The following is a 12,927-nucleotide window of genomic DNA, read 5'->3' on the forward strand; positions in this document are numbered from 1 at the left end:
AATTCTGACTTTCTTTGAATGTCAGAGGTCACAAATCCATGCCCATATCTGCACATGAACACAAAAGTTGGAGCTGTTAGGTGAGAAGACTACAGGAGTACTCTAGTATAAAAGAAACATGAATAAAATAATTACAAAAGTGAAAAGGCGATGGAAAGGAATCAAAATATTTGGTATACTGATTTTATAGAAAGCATATAGGAAAGCTATACCCTCTAAAAATGGAAGGAGAGAACAGATTCGCTGCTTTTTAATATTAATGATAGTAATTCTTCAATAGTTGCACAAATCCTTCAAAAAATATAATTCCCTTTGCAGATGAGCTCCTACTGCAGTGCAGTTGGAAAGGCTGGTAAGTCTCATGTGGCTGCTCATTTGAGCTGCTCCCATTTCCACTCTTAAGAAAAACTAGACTAGAATGTCCTAATTCAATTTAATAAAGAACACACTGGACTTGAGGGAGGGGAAAGCAACGACACTGGGGGGGGGGAGGGTACTGAGTAATTTCTCCATTTCAGTAAAGTTTAGAAATACAACAACAACAACAAAAACAACAGTTGATCATCTCCGGAAAGTTTCTAGAAAAGGGGGAGGAGAGAGGAAGACAAACAAGTAATAACATTTTCCTCTCCTTTTGATCTAAGTTATAAGCAGAAAATGCATTCTGAAGCACTGGTAATTTAATGAAAAGTTTTTTCCTAAAACAGTACTCTTGTTATTTGAGAAGAAGAGGTTGAAGAAGAGGCTGATTTCTAAATAAAGCCAGTAACTCGATTTAGTTTAGGGCAGATAAAGCTCCATGAGTCCCAAAGAAATGAAGAAGGCTGCTTCAGCAACCCAGATCATCTTTGTTGTCAGTTGAACAGCGCTACAGTTTTGAGCTACTTTGAAGTGTTCTGAGAACTGTGACTGAAGCAGGTAGCACATTATTTCATAAAAATGACAGATATAAAATGGTGTGATCATCTCACAATACTGATGAAAAATCAAAACAAAAACCTTGATTGGGGCCAGAAAGGCACTGGAATTACGTATCCCAAGATTAAGTGATTAAGAAGCTTACAGAAGACAGGCTTTATCAAAGAGGCTGATCAGCTCTGACAAAAACAGATTTTTAATATTCATCAATACATTATTGCATATTTGATCAAGGCAGAAGTTGTCAATGAAACTTCATTTGAAATGTCTTCACCGAATCCAGGTTTACTGACTGCTTATATGAAGAAACAGTGACAGCTTCTGCTGCTACATCAAGGGCAAAACTTCCACATGCTTCTGGGAAGATGAACATGTCCTGTTATCCCTACTGCCCTCAAGTTCATACTCTAGTTTGCTGGTATTATTGAGCTGTGTGACTTGTTTTTCCTCAGCAAAACTAGCTCTGCAGACCTGGCAAGACCCCAGCATGAAGTTTATAAGGATAGACAGGTTAGATTTGCCCACTACCACAGATTAAAATCTCTGCTCACTAGTGCTGAACTAGGAAAGAAGGAGGACATTTTATGCCTTTCCACTCAAACATAAATCCATCAGCTATCATTGTGGCCATAGCAGTTGAGACACTATTTTAGCATAAGGTGAGCACTCTTATGCTACACTTGACCAGTTTCTTCCTGACCTCTTCAGTGTTTATACTCTAAAGCTTGTAAAGTGATCAACTTTTCTGTAACTGTGAATGCTGTGAAACAGTCAGTGAACATATGTGGTGAATTGCAAAAAGAGGCAAAAAGGAAACATCCTGAGACAGATAAACAACTAGAAAACAAAACAAAACAAATAATTATAAAAAAATAAAAAAGCAGGTAGAAGTATCATTTGTGGAATAGCATAAAGATAAGCTTTCTGTAGGGGGGTAGCAGCTATTTTGAGCCACTGCCTCTCTCAAAGGGGGCCAAGGTTTCCAAAATCCTGCTGATGGATCCTCTGAAAACTCAACCCTTCTAAATTATATTGACACCTAGCTATGGGGCCACAAAGAACTGAATGGCCATGCAGAACTAAGCACCAGAGCTTCTTTTCTTTTAATATGGTAATGTCCATTTTGTTCGTATGAGACATGGTGCAGGCAATTTAGGCCTTTAGGAAACATATAAATGCATGGGGATCTCCTGTGCGATACGAACTGGAGTACATAAAATGTCATGCCTTAGAGGACACAGTCAACATACAGCTAGCCTTATCTGAGAAGTCCATCAGTAAGACTACAGAGACTCAGAACCATACACCAAGCCTCATTAAACAACCCAGTCTCATAGAAAATGGACAAATAAGGTTTCAACATTACCTGATTTTTGATTACTTGTGAGACTGTTGTATCTTGCCGTGCTGTCGTCGCCATAACATTTCATGCCGTTCTCATTCTGTGATCTCAAAGTGATGTTTCTAAACATAAAGCAAAAGAACGGAAAGCTATTTTTTTTCCCTGAATTATTACCTTATAAAGTATCACCAACTCACTCCAAACAATCAGAGTGCTTGCAAGAATGAGTATCCTACTGTAATACAATAAAATATTAACTTCTTTTCATTATGGTATCCGTGCTATTCTGTTCAACTCAGCATTGCAGAGGACATATATCAACAAAGCAACTCCATTAAAAAACAGCAAGGAACCTCTTTTCCATATTGATAGTGATAGACTGCTTTGTTGTCAAATCTCTGGGACCAATACGTTCATGGTTCTTCAAATTACAAAGTAATACGAATAAATTTATCTTTTCTTCTTACTCACCTTAGCACCAACTGCAAAATGCAGAATAGGTTAAGTTGACTCAAAAAATAAAACAAGTCTGTGCCTGTTTCAGAGGGACCATAAAGATTTCAAAGCATCTGACACTTCTCTGACAGAACCCAAAGGCAGGCTGGATGCTCTCACCAAGAGGAGACCTTGCTGTCCCACAGTTTGCAGCCCAGATGATAAGCATGATTTAAACAAGGTGTAGCATTCAGGAAGGGAGGGATTAATGAAAGTCAAAGATGCACAGGAGATACAATCAGGTTGTCAACAAATTTAAAAGAGATACCTCAACAAAGCATCTTAAATTATTTAAATAAAAGCAACGCATTTGTTTTGCTGGTGCTGCTGCCAAGACAGCTTTTAGAGAAGGCCATGAATGAATCACAGAACCACAGAACCGTAGGGGTTGGAAGGGACCTCTGGAGATCAACCAGGCCAACCCCCAGCTAAAGTAGGTTGCCTAGAATAGTTTACACAGGAAAGCATTCAGGCGAGTTATGAGTATCTCCAGAGAAGCAGACTCAGCACCCTCTCTCAGCAGCTCATTCCAGTGCTCTATCAAGACATTCTTTCTCATGTTTGGACAGAACACCCCAAGTTCGAGTTTCTGCCTGTTGCCCACTGACCTGATTCTGGGCACCACCAGAAAGAGGCCAGCCCCCTGTACTTGACATCTGCCCTTTTGATATTTATAAGGATTGATAAGCATGGAAGCTGGAGTTAGGGTTCTCAGCTCGCTGATGTCAATGGAAAGCTTTCCATTCGCATCAGGCCCTGCTAGCAGATTTTGGAAAGCTGCTGCATCCATAAGGGGCAACTGTATAATAAATGGCACGCAGGAGGACACAGGTAACACCAGGCAGCTTGATAGGTATTTCCCTCCTCTCACCCACTGGCAGTTTGTCATCCCCACATCTGATCCACCTGCTGAAATTACTCTTCAGCTGTCTCTGCTAAGAGGCTCTTCTCAGTATATCCTACCTTAACGATAACTTCTTTAATAAATATGTTGAAATAAGAGATTTACCACTTTATCCATCTGGTTTTTATACCGGTATTTAATATCTTTAGATGTGCACCTTGAAACATCCCGATGACTGACTGCCATTGCTTACATTTGGAATAGGAAATATTCAGAAGCATGCGGAAAACCCATGGTTAACTCTGGTAGCATCAAAAGCTGCTCAACACAGTTGTTTAGAACTTGCCAAGATCTGTTTAAACTTCATTAAAAAATAACCGCTATATCATGAGCATCGACCACAGTCACAGTACATAGTTTTACTTACTTTTTAGTTTATCCATCTAAAAATGTCAAAGCATTCTGCAGACAGACCATCCCAGGCAGCTTCCAAGAGAGGCCAGCCCAACTGACAACAACAGCAACGCCCAAGAAAATCCTTACTTCGTTTTGTATTTCTTTTTGCTGCTTTTTCTCTACATCACCTTTTTTGCTCATTTGTTTCATTATGTTCATTAATGCTGCTGAGTCATTCACCTCCACCAGCAGAGATACAGTAATAGCCACATGCAGTTGTATGGAAATTAGCAGGCACACGCAGAGCTGTTCTGCATAATACCACAGGTAAAGAACAAAATTTTGGGCATCTCAGAGCCAGGGGTAGCAAACTAATGACTGATAACACTGAAAATAGTCCCAATGTAATTAATGCAGAATAAAACCAAACAGTACGAAAGTACGGAAAATTCAGAAATAATGTTTCAATTCCTTGAAAATAGCTTTCATTAAATTTTCATCAGCATCTCATTTTTTAAGTTTGGATCCAAAACCAGTATGAATTAATACTCCTCTATCATGTTCTTTGTTTTTTGTTCCTATCCCAACCCCTAGATTCCAGATGGAACCTAAGCACAGTAAGGAGAAGGAAAGCAATGTCTTCAGCAACATTTACAAATTAAGAGCTAAGTCAGAGATCAGCTATCCCATACACACAATATAAATTCTTCTTCTCTCTTCATTAGGATTGATGACACTGCTGGAAAATAAGGAGCACATAATACCTTTTATGGGAATGTAAAGCACGAGTGAATTAGTACGAAGAGAATGCAACTAAATCAATTTCTCATCTCAAGATAGTAATGAAGGCAATTTCTTGAACTTGACTACGTTTATACCATATTGATCAGCAAAGCTTTACGCTTTAAAGCTAAACTAGTTATTTTTCCAGGAATAAAATGGAAGCAGTCAGTAAACTCTAGGCAAAATACCAAGGGACTGGGAGCTGCACACAGACCAGCTATGTTAAGCTTCAGAAATGCAAAGCTTCCACCTACCTGCAAGTTACTATAAATTAAAGTTACTATATATTAGATGTCACAGGAAGACATCTAAACAAAGGATAGAGTGCAAAAGCCTTCAGAGAACAGACTTAAGGAGAAGCAAAAGACACACAGGTTCTCTATAAAGGATAGCACAAATGCTGGCACCGGTTCCACCACTTAGACATTACCCTGCAGTAGCAGCTCAGGATCAGCATTTTTGCTGCAACATGCCTACTCCTCTCAGCTGCAGTCTTCATTGTGACCACACCGTGCTCAAAGACATTGACCCCCTCCTGAATGAACTTCTGCTGTTGCTTTGATGTCCAGCAGCAGGCTGGGACAAGATGAAGCTTTCTCTGGAAGATGAAGTTGCGATGCCCTCCCACCACCATGAGCAGGGGCACTGAGGAAGCCATGCAAGTACACCTTACGTTATTTGAGTTGGTATAGTTTGGCCTACGTGTTTCCAAAAGCAACGCTAGACCTGCGATTGCCCAGCAGTTTTGACACAGAAAAGCTAGACAGATCAACGATGAGGATACTCATATCTTCTGTCAAAGTAAAATGACTAACAACACTGGACACACAACATTTAGAATAGTGTTATTTACTTGAATGTGATGGACTTTTATATCAATTGACATTAGGAACTCAACTGAAGTGCACGAGTTGTTAACTCAGATTCTCCACATACCATCAGAGCACCCTCAGAGTACACTGGAATAACTTATAATTTCTCTTCTCCTGTTCCATTGATTTCCACAGTTAGTCTCTTAGACAAATAGCAGATCTTACAGATTAGATGCTACAGCACAGACAGATTATGAATTCCAAAATCAGCTTTTCACGTGCAGGATCAGGCATGTCAAACAAAGGGTACTGTACAATATTGGATCATGTTTAAAGCAGTCTTAACTCCAGCTACTGGTTAGATGCCTGCCAGCCACACAAGCAAATGGGTGACTAAGGTGAAACCTGCAAGCAGACCACCATGGACATTGCTGATGCCTACAAGGGAGATGCCCACTTTGATTGACAGACACATCATGTAGCTGCTCTGCCACACTGGCCAGAAGACAAATCAGTTCCCTTGGGCAAAGTTCAGCTTGTCTGGAGACTACTCTCTGCTACAGTTCCTTGCATTTTTCATGCAGCAAACAAACTTGAGATCCAGCAGTCTTTTTCAAACGGAGTCTAATGGTTCTATAGTCTTCACAGCATATCCAGCATACGTAAAGCTGCATACGAATGTTGTAAGGAGAAAAAAAAAAGCAGTTTATAGATTCCTCATAAAGTTCATTTTGGTAAAACAAGGCTAAAAAGAAGTTATAAAAGCATATTCTTATTCTGGTATTTAATGCCAAAATGTAGCTTAATATCTTCTTACCTATGTGTTGACACTTAAAAAAGATATTCCTTTGCAGAATTGTCTAAAAGTTAGAACAGTTTTTCAGCCTGCAACATAGCCTCAATGCAGACCAGTCAAGGTGAACAAAGTAAAATTATACCAGTAATAGGCTGTCATCTGCTGGGGGAAGAAGCGCTGGCACGACGCTTATCTGAGTTTGACAGGCATTTGCTGACAGCAGAATCTCAGATTCTGACACTCCTTTTTCCATTCCCACCTTTGAAATGTGTTTCAGTAGTCAGAGCCTTCCCTGCCTATTTCTACAACTCCAGCACTCAGCTGCTTCCTTCCTTTCCCTTTTCTTAATTCCCTAACCCAGTCCTTTCTCCAAAAGTGATTCCACTTCCAAGATCCACATTCTTCTTCTCTTCCACATCATGCTTCATTGCTCCGGTACCCAGACAGTTTGCCCTCCTTCACCTTTTCTCATCTCTTCTTGCCCAGCTTCCCTCAGATCTATAAAACACACCCCCCATTTCCAAATGGAATTTGGCTAGTATCCGGGCCCAGCTGCAGGCACAAGCAAGGGAAGGCCTCCCCTCCACTGGACGGTATGTCCATTATGTGAGTACTGAAGTTCAGCTTCACAGAACATGGAGGTATGGAAGATATTCACTGCATGCAGGATGTCTATGAAATTGAGAAGTAGAACTAGATTTTGCAAATCTGACATGACACAAAATTTTTTGACAAGGTTGCCAAGAGGCTGAAAACTCACAAAAGCTCAGAAAAGCTGAGAAGGAATCCAAGAGTCATCTTACTGGTAAGGTAAAGACCAAGAAAACCACCAACAATCAAAATCTATTTCCAAAAGCAGTCAGCATCAGACTGTAAGAGATGGAGAGTAAAAACAAGGAAAACACACAGCAATATCTTGAATAAACATTTAAAAGAATATTCTCTCCCAGACAACAATGACCCTGCAGCTTCTGCAGTCAGAAGTGGCATCTGTTTTAATTTAACTGTCCACGAACCTGTCCCTTAGGTTTGGGACCCGCGCTGACAACCAGTAACCATGGACTCCCACCACAGTATCACAGTCCAAGAGCTGCGCAGCAACCACTGCTCTCTTCTATTTCACCCAGTATACCCTATTCCCTTCTTCATGACATTTGTGATTTTTGTGAGGGTGTCATGATGAACACCTCCCAGACTGAAGGTCTGCTAGTAGCTTTTTGTGCCTCTGCACTTTAAATTCTCCTTCTTCACAACATTTTGTGGTTTAGGGGAGATGAGAGGGTACTGCACACAGTACCCAAGACAGGTGAACGTCACACATTTACACAGTGGCTCATTGATGCTTCCTGTTTTGTTTTCTACTCCTCCACTAATGAATCTTGACACTCATTTTACCAATAATTACACTGCCATTTTTACAGAATTTTTGTAACTACAAAACCTCTTTCCAGAACAGCAACATCTGGTGCAGAATTTGTTTCAGCATACACGGAGTTGTGACCCCCCTCTTTCTTCCCACATGCATTACTTTCATTTATCTACAAGCAATTTCCTCTGGCATTTTATCATCAATTCACTCAGTACAAGGAGTTCTCCCACAACACATTGCTGTCAGCTCTTCTCTCCGTTATTCTTAATACCCTAAGCCTACCCTCTTGCAAAATTTCAGTTCTTTACTTTAAACAGTGAGGCGACTGAAACCGTTCAAACAAATCATCACCAAGAACGATGGCTGTAAACAACCCTACTTCTCTGAAAAACCCTCAAACAACACTTTCCCTCAGCAAAATTACTGGAAAACAACCACTCTCCTAAATGAAATTCCCCAGTCACTCAAAAATTCTTCAAGCAGGCACTCCCCTTAACAAGCTTTAACCCTAATTGTTTCACTTTGACAGAGTCAAGAGCTCGACAGCCTAAGGCTTGGAGCTATCACACCATGCCAATATGCCAGCTCTGCCCTCAGAAGACAGAGTGGGGACTCCACAGCTGAGGAAACCGCACTATCGGGTCAAAAAAAACCCCCACAACAAACAACAAATAAGCAGACAAACCTAAAATTCTAAACAGCTACTGCTCGGTTCCAGATCTTCCATGCAGAAAGTGGAAGGAGGGGAAAAAAAAAACCCACCCCTTTGCAGGCAGAATTCTATGCAGCGCCAAGAATATTTTGAAAGACAAGATGTAAAATAACTTTTTAACTGAATATTCATTTTTGAATTGAAGGGAAACATCTTCAGGGTGAGTGGGCGTAAAGAACGATTTCTCCTCAGCCATCGCACTATTTATTAAAGGCTGTGAATACCCACAAGAATTCAGCTTTGGCCTTTGTACTGTACACTAACAAGCTTAGTTTACTGACATTCACATCGCATATGGAGCTCTGCTTCAAATGATCCCTTTGAAAGGGACAATTAAATCAGACAACTGGAGATTGAACAACCAACAGAGCTAATTAAATTCCTAAGTCCTGTTTGTGTATTTATCCAAATCTTCCTTGCTACTCCTGCTGAGAAGTGGAATGGGTTGGATTGGGAGGTTGAGTGAACAGAAGTCTGCTTTTTTTCGTCTACAGTTACTGATCAGTTTGGAACAAAATTTTAGGCACTAAATCAATGCAGCTAGTGGTGGAATTTGTCTTATTGTGACAGAAATATTCCATTTTCCCTAGCTTACATTTTAAATTGCTTTCTGATATACCAAGTTATTATTTTTTAGCCCCTTTGGTTCCTTACATAATTAAATGCCATGCCATTCAACTTTTAGAATTACTTTTACCATTTTCAGAGGAACACTGACGCATAGAAGCTTTCTCAACTTTGCGTGATGAATTTATTCCCCCCAAGTATTAGCTCCACTGAGCATCTTTTTATTCACTATATTCAAAGCCCTTGGCTATCACTATACAAATCTCTTTCTTTCCTTGTATAGGCTTTTCTGTGCAGAAGGTGTTATTTGCTGATCCTCACGTTCCTCCACAACTATTCCATGTAAGCAGAAATAGCACACACAAAAAAAGCAAAAGAATTATGCTTTCTCATACCATGGTGCCTTCAGCTTGCAGGCAAGGGAGAATGGCCAAGCAAGCAAAATATAATGACTCATTTTGGTAAGAAATTCAGATTTTGCATTTTATAGTTGCAAAAACCAACACTTCCCAAATGTCTCCTAGGTCAGCTATCAACATTTTGCCTGATAATCCTATTGACACAGACACACAGCCTCTGAAGTTTTGCCCATGGACTCGTACAATTTGTCTGACCGCCTAACATTTGCAGTATGCCCGTTCCCATTCCTTCTAACTTAGCTTTCAAGGTACTTCCCACATTAACCGCAGGTCCAGCAGCACACTCTCTCTTCAATTTTGTGATGTGACACATCACAAAGGACACCCTACAAGAATACTTGACCAGTGCTGAAGTGAAAAAACAAACAAACATACATCACTCCGCAAGGAGCAAGCTCATCCTGCTTAACGCTCACCTGAGGGAAACAGAAGCAGAGAAACAGATGAGGGTAATTTCTTCTTTCCCACGTAGGCTATAGCGAATTATTTTGGCCACTGTCTTTGTGGTTGGTTTGTTTTAGTTTTTAATTTGGTTTTTTAATCTTCTAACTTAGTGGACAATCGAGGGGGAGAGCAGGGGAGAACAGAAGAGCACCCTTAGGAAAGGGCTTTTAGGATAAATAAGTGGTTAAAATTTTTGTTTCTGTCAGAACTGCCAACTAGTTTCTTGGCAGAACAATAGGATGCAGTTTCCACAGAGCACTTAACAAGCAGCAGGGAGGAAACCTTGATAGAAGGCACAGTCAAACACCATTGGATCCTCTTCCAGAAACAAATTAAGCAGGAAACAAGACAGTGATAATAATAAACTTACCTGTCACCTATGGCTCTACCTTACATAACAGGTGATCAAGTCATCTTGCAGAATTCCTGGCATGTTATCAAGAAACAAACTTCTAAGGGAAAATAGTATATGCCCGACCATTGCACACCATTTTTAGCAGTACTGCAGAACACTTGGCTAACTGTCACAGTTCAAGAAGCAAAAGGCTCTGCTCATAGTTCCCCTCTGCCCATCCAGTGCCCTGGCACACTAGTTTGCACAGAGGTGAGGAGCAGGGGGCTCACGACAGGGAGCCAAGGATCAGCACTCCTTTCAAGCCCCACTTCTGCCTGAGGTCACAGCGACCCGATTCCAGCAGGAATTATACATAATCACCCTCTAAGCAAGCGGATCTACGCCAGCTGAACCTCTCAAAAGTTTTGTTTGCTATAAGGTTTCAGACGACATATTCTAAGATCCTGTTTACTTGAACCCATCAGGTTCCTCTCTGGAATAGCCTTTCACACTGCTCCCCAGTTTCTTTCTCAAGCCATCAGATCTCTGCTATAATCTGATGAATTGCCCATCTGCTATCATCTAGAGACAGCTCTCTGAATTTCCTCTATAAACAGTCTGCAAAAGATCTCCAACAACATCAGAACAAGCTCCTGTCACTTTCAATAAATTAGGTTACATGCTTAGCATCAATACTGGTCAGATAAGTCTTGTATTCAAACCCTGCATTATTCAGATGCTCATGTATCAAGCTGAATCTCTTACTCCAAAGTCAGGAAAGCAGATGGAAGTGTTCATGAAGCAGTACTGGTCACCCCAGTACCTCTTTATTGAGCTTGCCTTCATTCTGAGCTCTCTGAAAAAGTTTCTCTCAAACTGATAAACATTATTTTTACAACAACATTTATCATCAATTGTTTTGGGGTTTTTTGTTTAGTTTTTTGTGGATTCACAGTGTGCTATCTGGAAATCCAAGCTGGTTAGATTGTGCTTTTAAAGACTTACCCTGTAATTTTCCTACCAGTTTGCAGAAAATACGTTTTATACTCTGATTTAGAAAAGAATAAAAAGATTTTCCATGGTTATCTCAGCATCAGAGTATTTATTTACTGCATTGTTTACATGTACTGTAAGCCATCTGATGAGGAAACGGGGGGGAAAAAAAGCAACTATCATCTTTAGAACACAACATTTCTGACATCATCTCTACTTAGATATCAGCACAGTTTTGGTTTGTTGTTTTTTTTTATGGAGGATAAAAGTAAGTGATAGAGACTTCAGTTTTTCATCACTTAACTGAACCTCTGGGATACAAGGCCCACTTACCATCAAGGCCTAGATGCAAGCTGTAATGCTAATTAAGGACACAAAAAAGGTAATGCTTTTTCAATAATTAGTAAGCAAGCAATTCTCAGAAGACTGTTATCTGATTTATCACAGGATTCTGGAAAGAAAATGGTGGTGTTGACACACTCGTGGTTTCCCTTCTGCTCACTTTTCTCTAACAGCAGCCTCAAGCCTCTCTGGAGTATCTGACCAAGAGATCTGACTAGAAAAGTAATTTATGACCTGGAGTAGGGTGGATGCTAACCTCTCACTACACACATCCTTGGGAACTGTCCAGGAAACAGTAGCTACAGGCACTGTGACCAAAGGATGGAGACGAAATGCCACGAACCTCAGGTATTTTTAGTTTTGAATGCAGACTTCTTCATGACTGAAGTATGCAACAGATAATGCCATTTTTAACAGCCCTCATTACCACAAATACCAGCAAAGATAAAACTTGGGCTGGAGCGATGAGGGAGGACACGTTCTAGGTTGATTTAAAAACCACAATTAAAACAGGAGACAGAAACAATTGCAACAGAAAAGAAAGGTGAGAAACTTCATAAACATGCTGAGCAAGCCAGAAGTAAAAGCAGTTCTCACAATACCAACCAAGCCTGAGCAGTCAGCACTTCAGCATCTCTTTGCCACAGGTAGCAGCTAACAATCTCCCCGAAGACAAGAGAGACGTTTGTGGGTGCAGGCATGCAGAGGCACAAGTGTCCAAGAGCCTCACAGTGAGAACTTATTCTCACTGAGTGCATGGTGGCACATTGCTGGGAGAGGACTGGCATTGCCACGCTGTGGCCTGAAGATCTCAAAGAGGTGAAAAGTTGTGCCTTCGATCCCCTGCACTAAGGAAGGCTCCTCCGAAAGTAATGCCTCCTATTCTATCACATCAGACCACTAAGTCAGACACAGATGTTGGTGGTATGGCAGTAGAGGCTGAACCTGCCCAACAATATTCCATTACACTTAGTTACCGCTCAACAGATGGCAGCAGAGGGGCAGTGTGACAAAATGGCATCTGACATGGAAGTGAGTATGGAGCAAAGCCATGTCACTGAACTCCTTCATGTGGAAAAATAGCATCTACTGACATTCACTGACAACTGCTAAATGTTTATGGAGATAAAACAGTAGATGTGAGCATGGTGAGGCACAGTTAGCATGTTTCAGCAGTGATGACAGCAACAGTGGGTCGCCTCTGCTGACACAGATTGTTAAGAGCACAGCATGCAGGCTCTTGTTCATCTCTGGTGAAAATGTATAGCTAGTGATGGTGACTGCATTGAAAAGTAGTGTTTTGTAGTTGAGAATCTGTTATATGAAGTAGTGTTAGTGTGATCTTTTTACCAGTTGTAGTT

General features: G+C 40.7%; 1 protein-coding gene across 4 annotated transcripts in view; it reads right to left on the reverse strand.

Annotated features, from left to right (window-relative positions):
• Positions 1–12,927, reverse strand: part of TRERF1 (transcriptional regulating factor 1) — a 98,374-nt gene that overhangs the window by 29,700 nt on the left and 55,747 nt on the right. For all 4 annotated transcript variants that reach the window (XM_065751861.1, XM_065751692.1, XM_065751947.1 and 1 more), the window contains exon 3: positions 2,285–2,382. The gene's annotated coding sequence lies outside the window, so the exon portion shown is untranslated. The remainder of the gene's footprint in view (positions 1–2,284; positions 2,383–12,927) is intronic.

Source organism: Cyrtonyx montezumae, unplaced genomic scaffold, assembly GCF_038088225.1.
Source record: "Cyrtonyx montezumae isolate F1298 unplaced genomic scaffold, pur_monq_1.0 scaffold_0, whole genome shotgun sequence".
Lineage (NCBI taxonomy): Eukaryota > Metazoa > Chordata > Aves > Galliformes > Odontophoridae > Cyrtonyx > Cyrtonyx montezumae.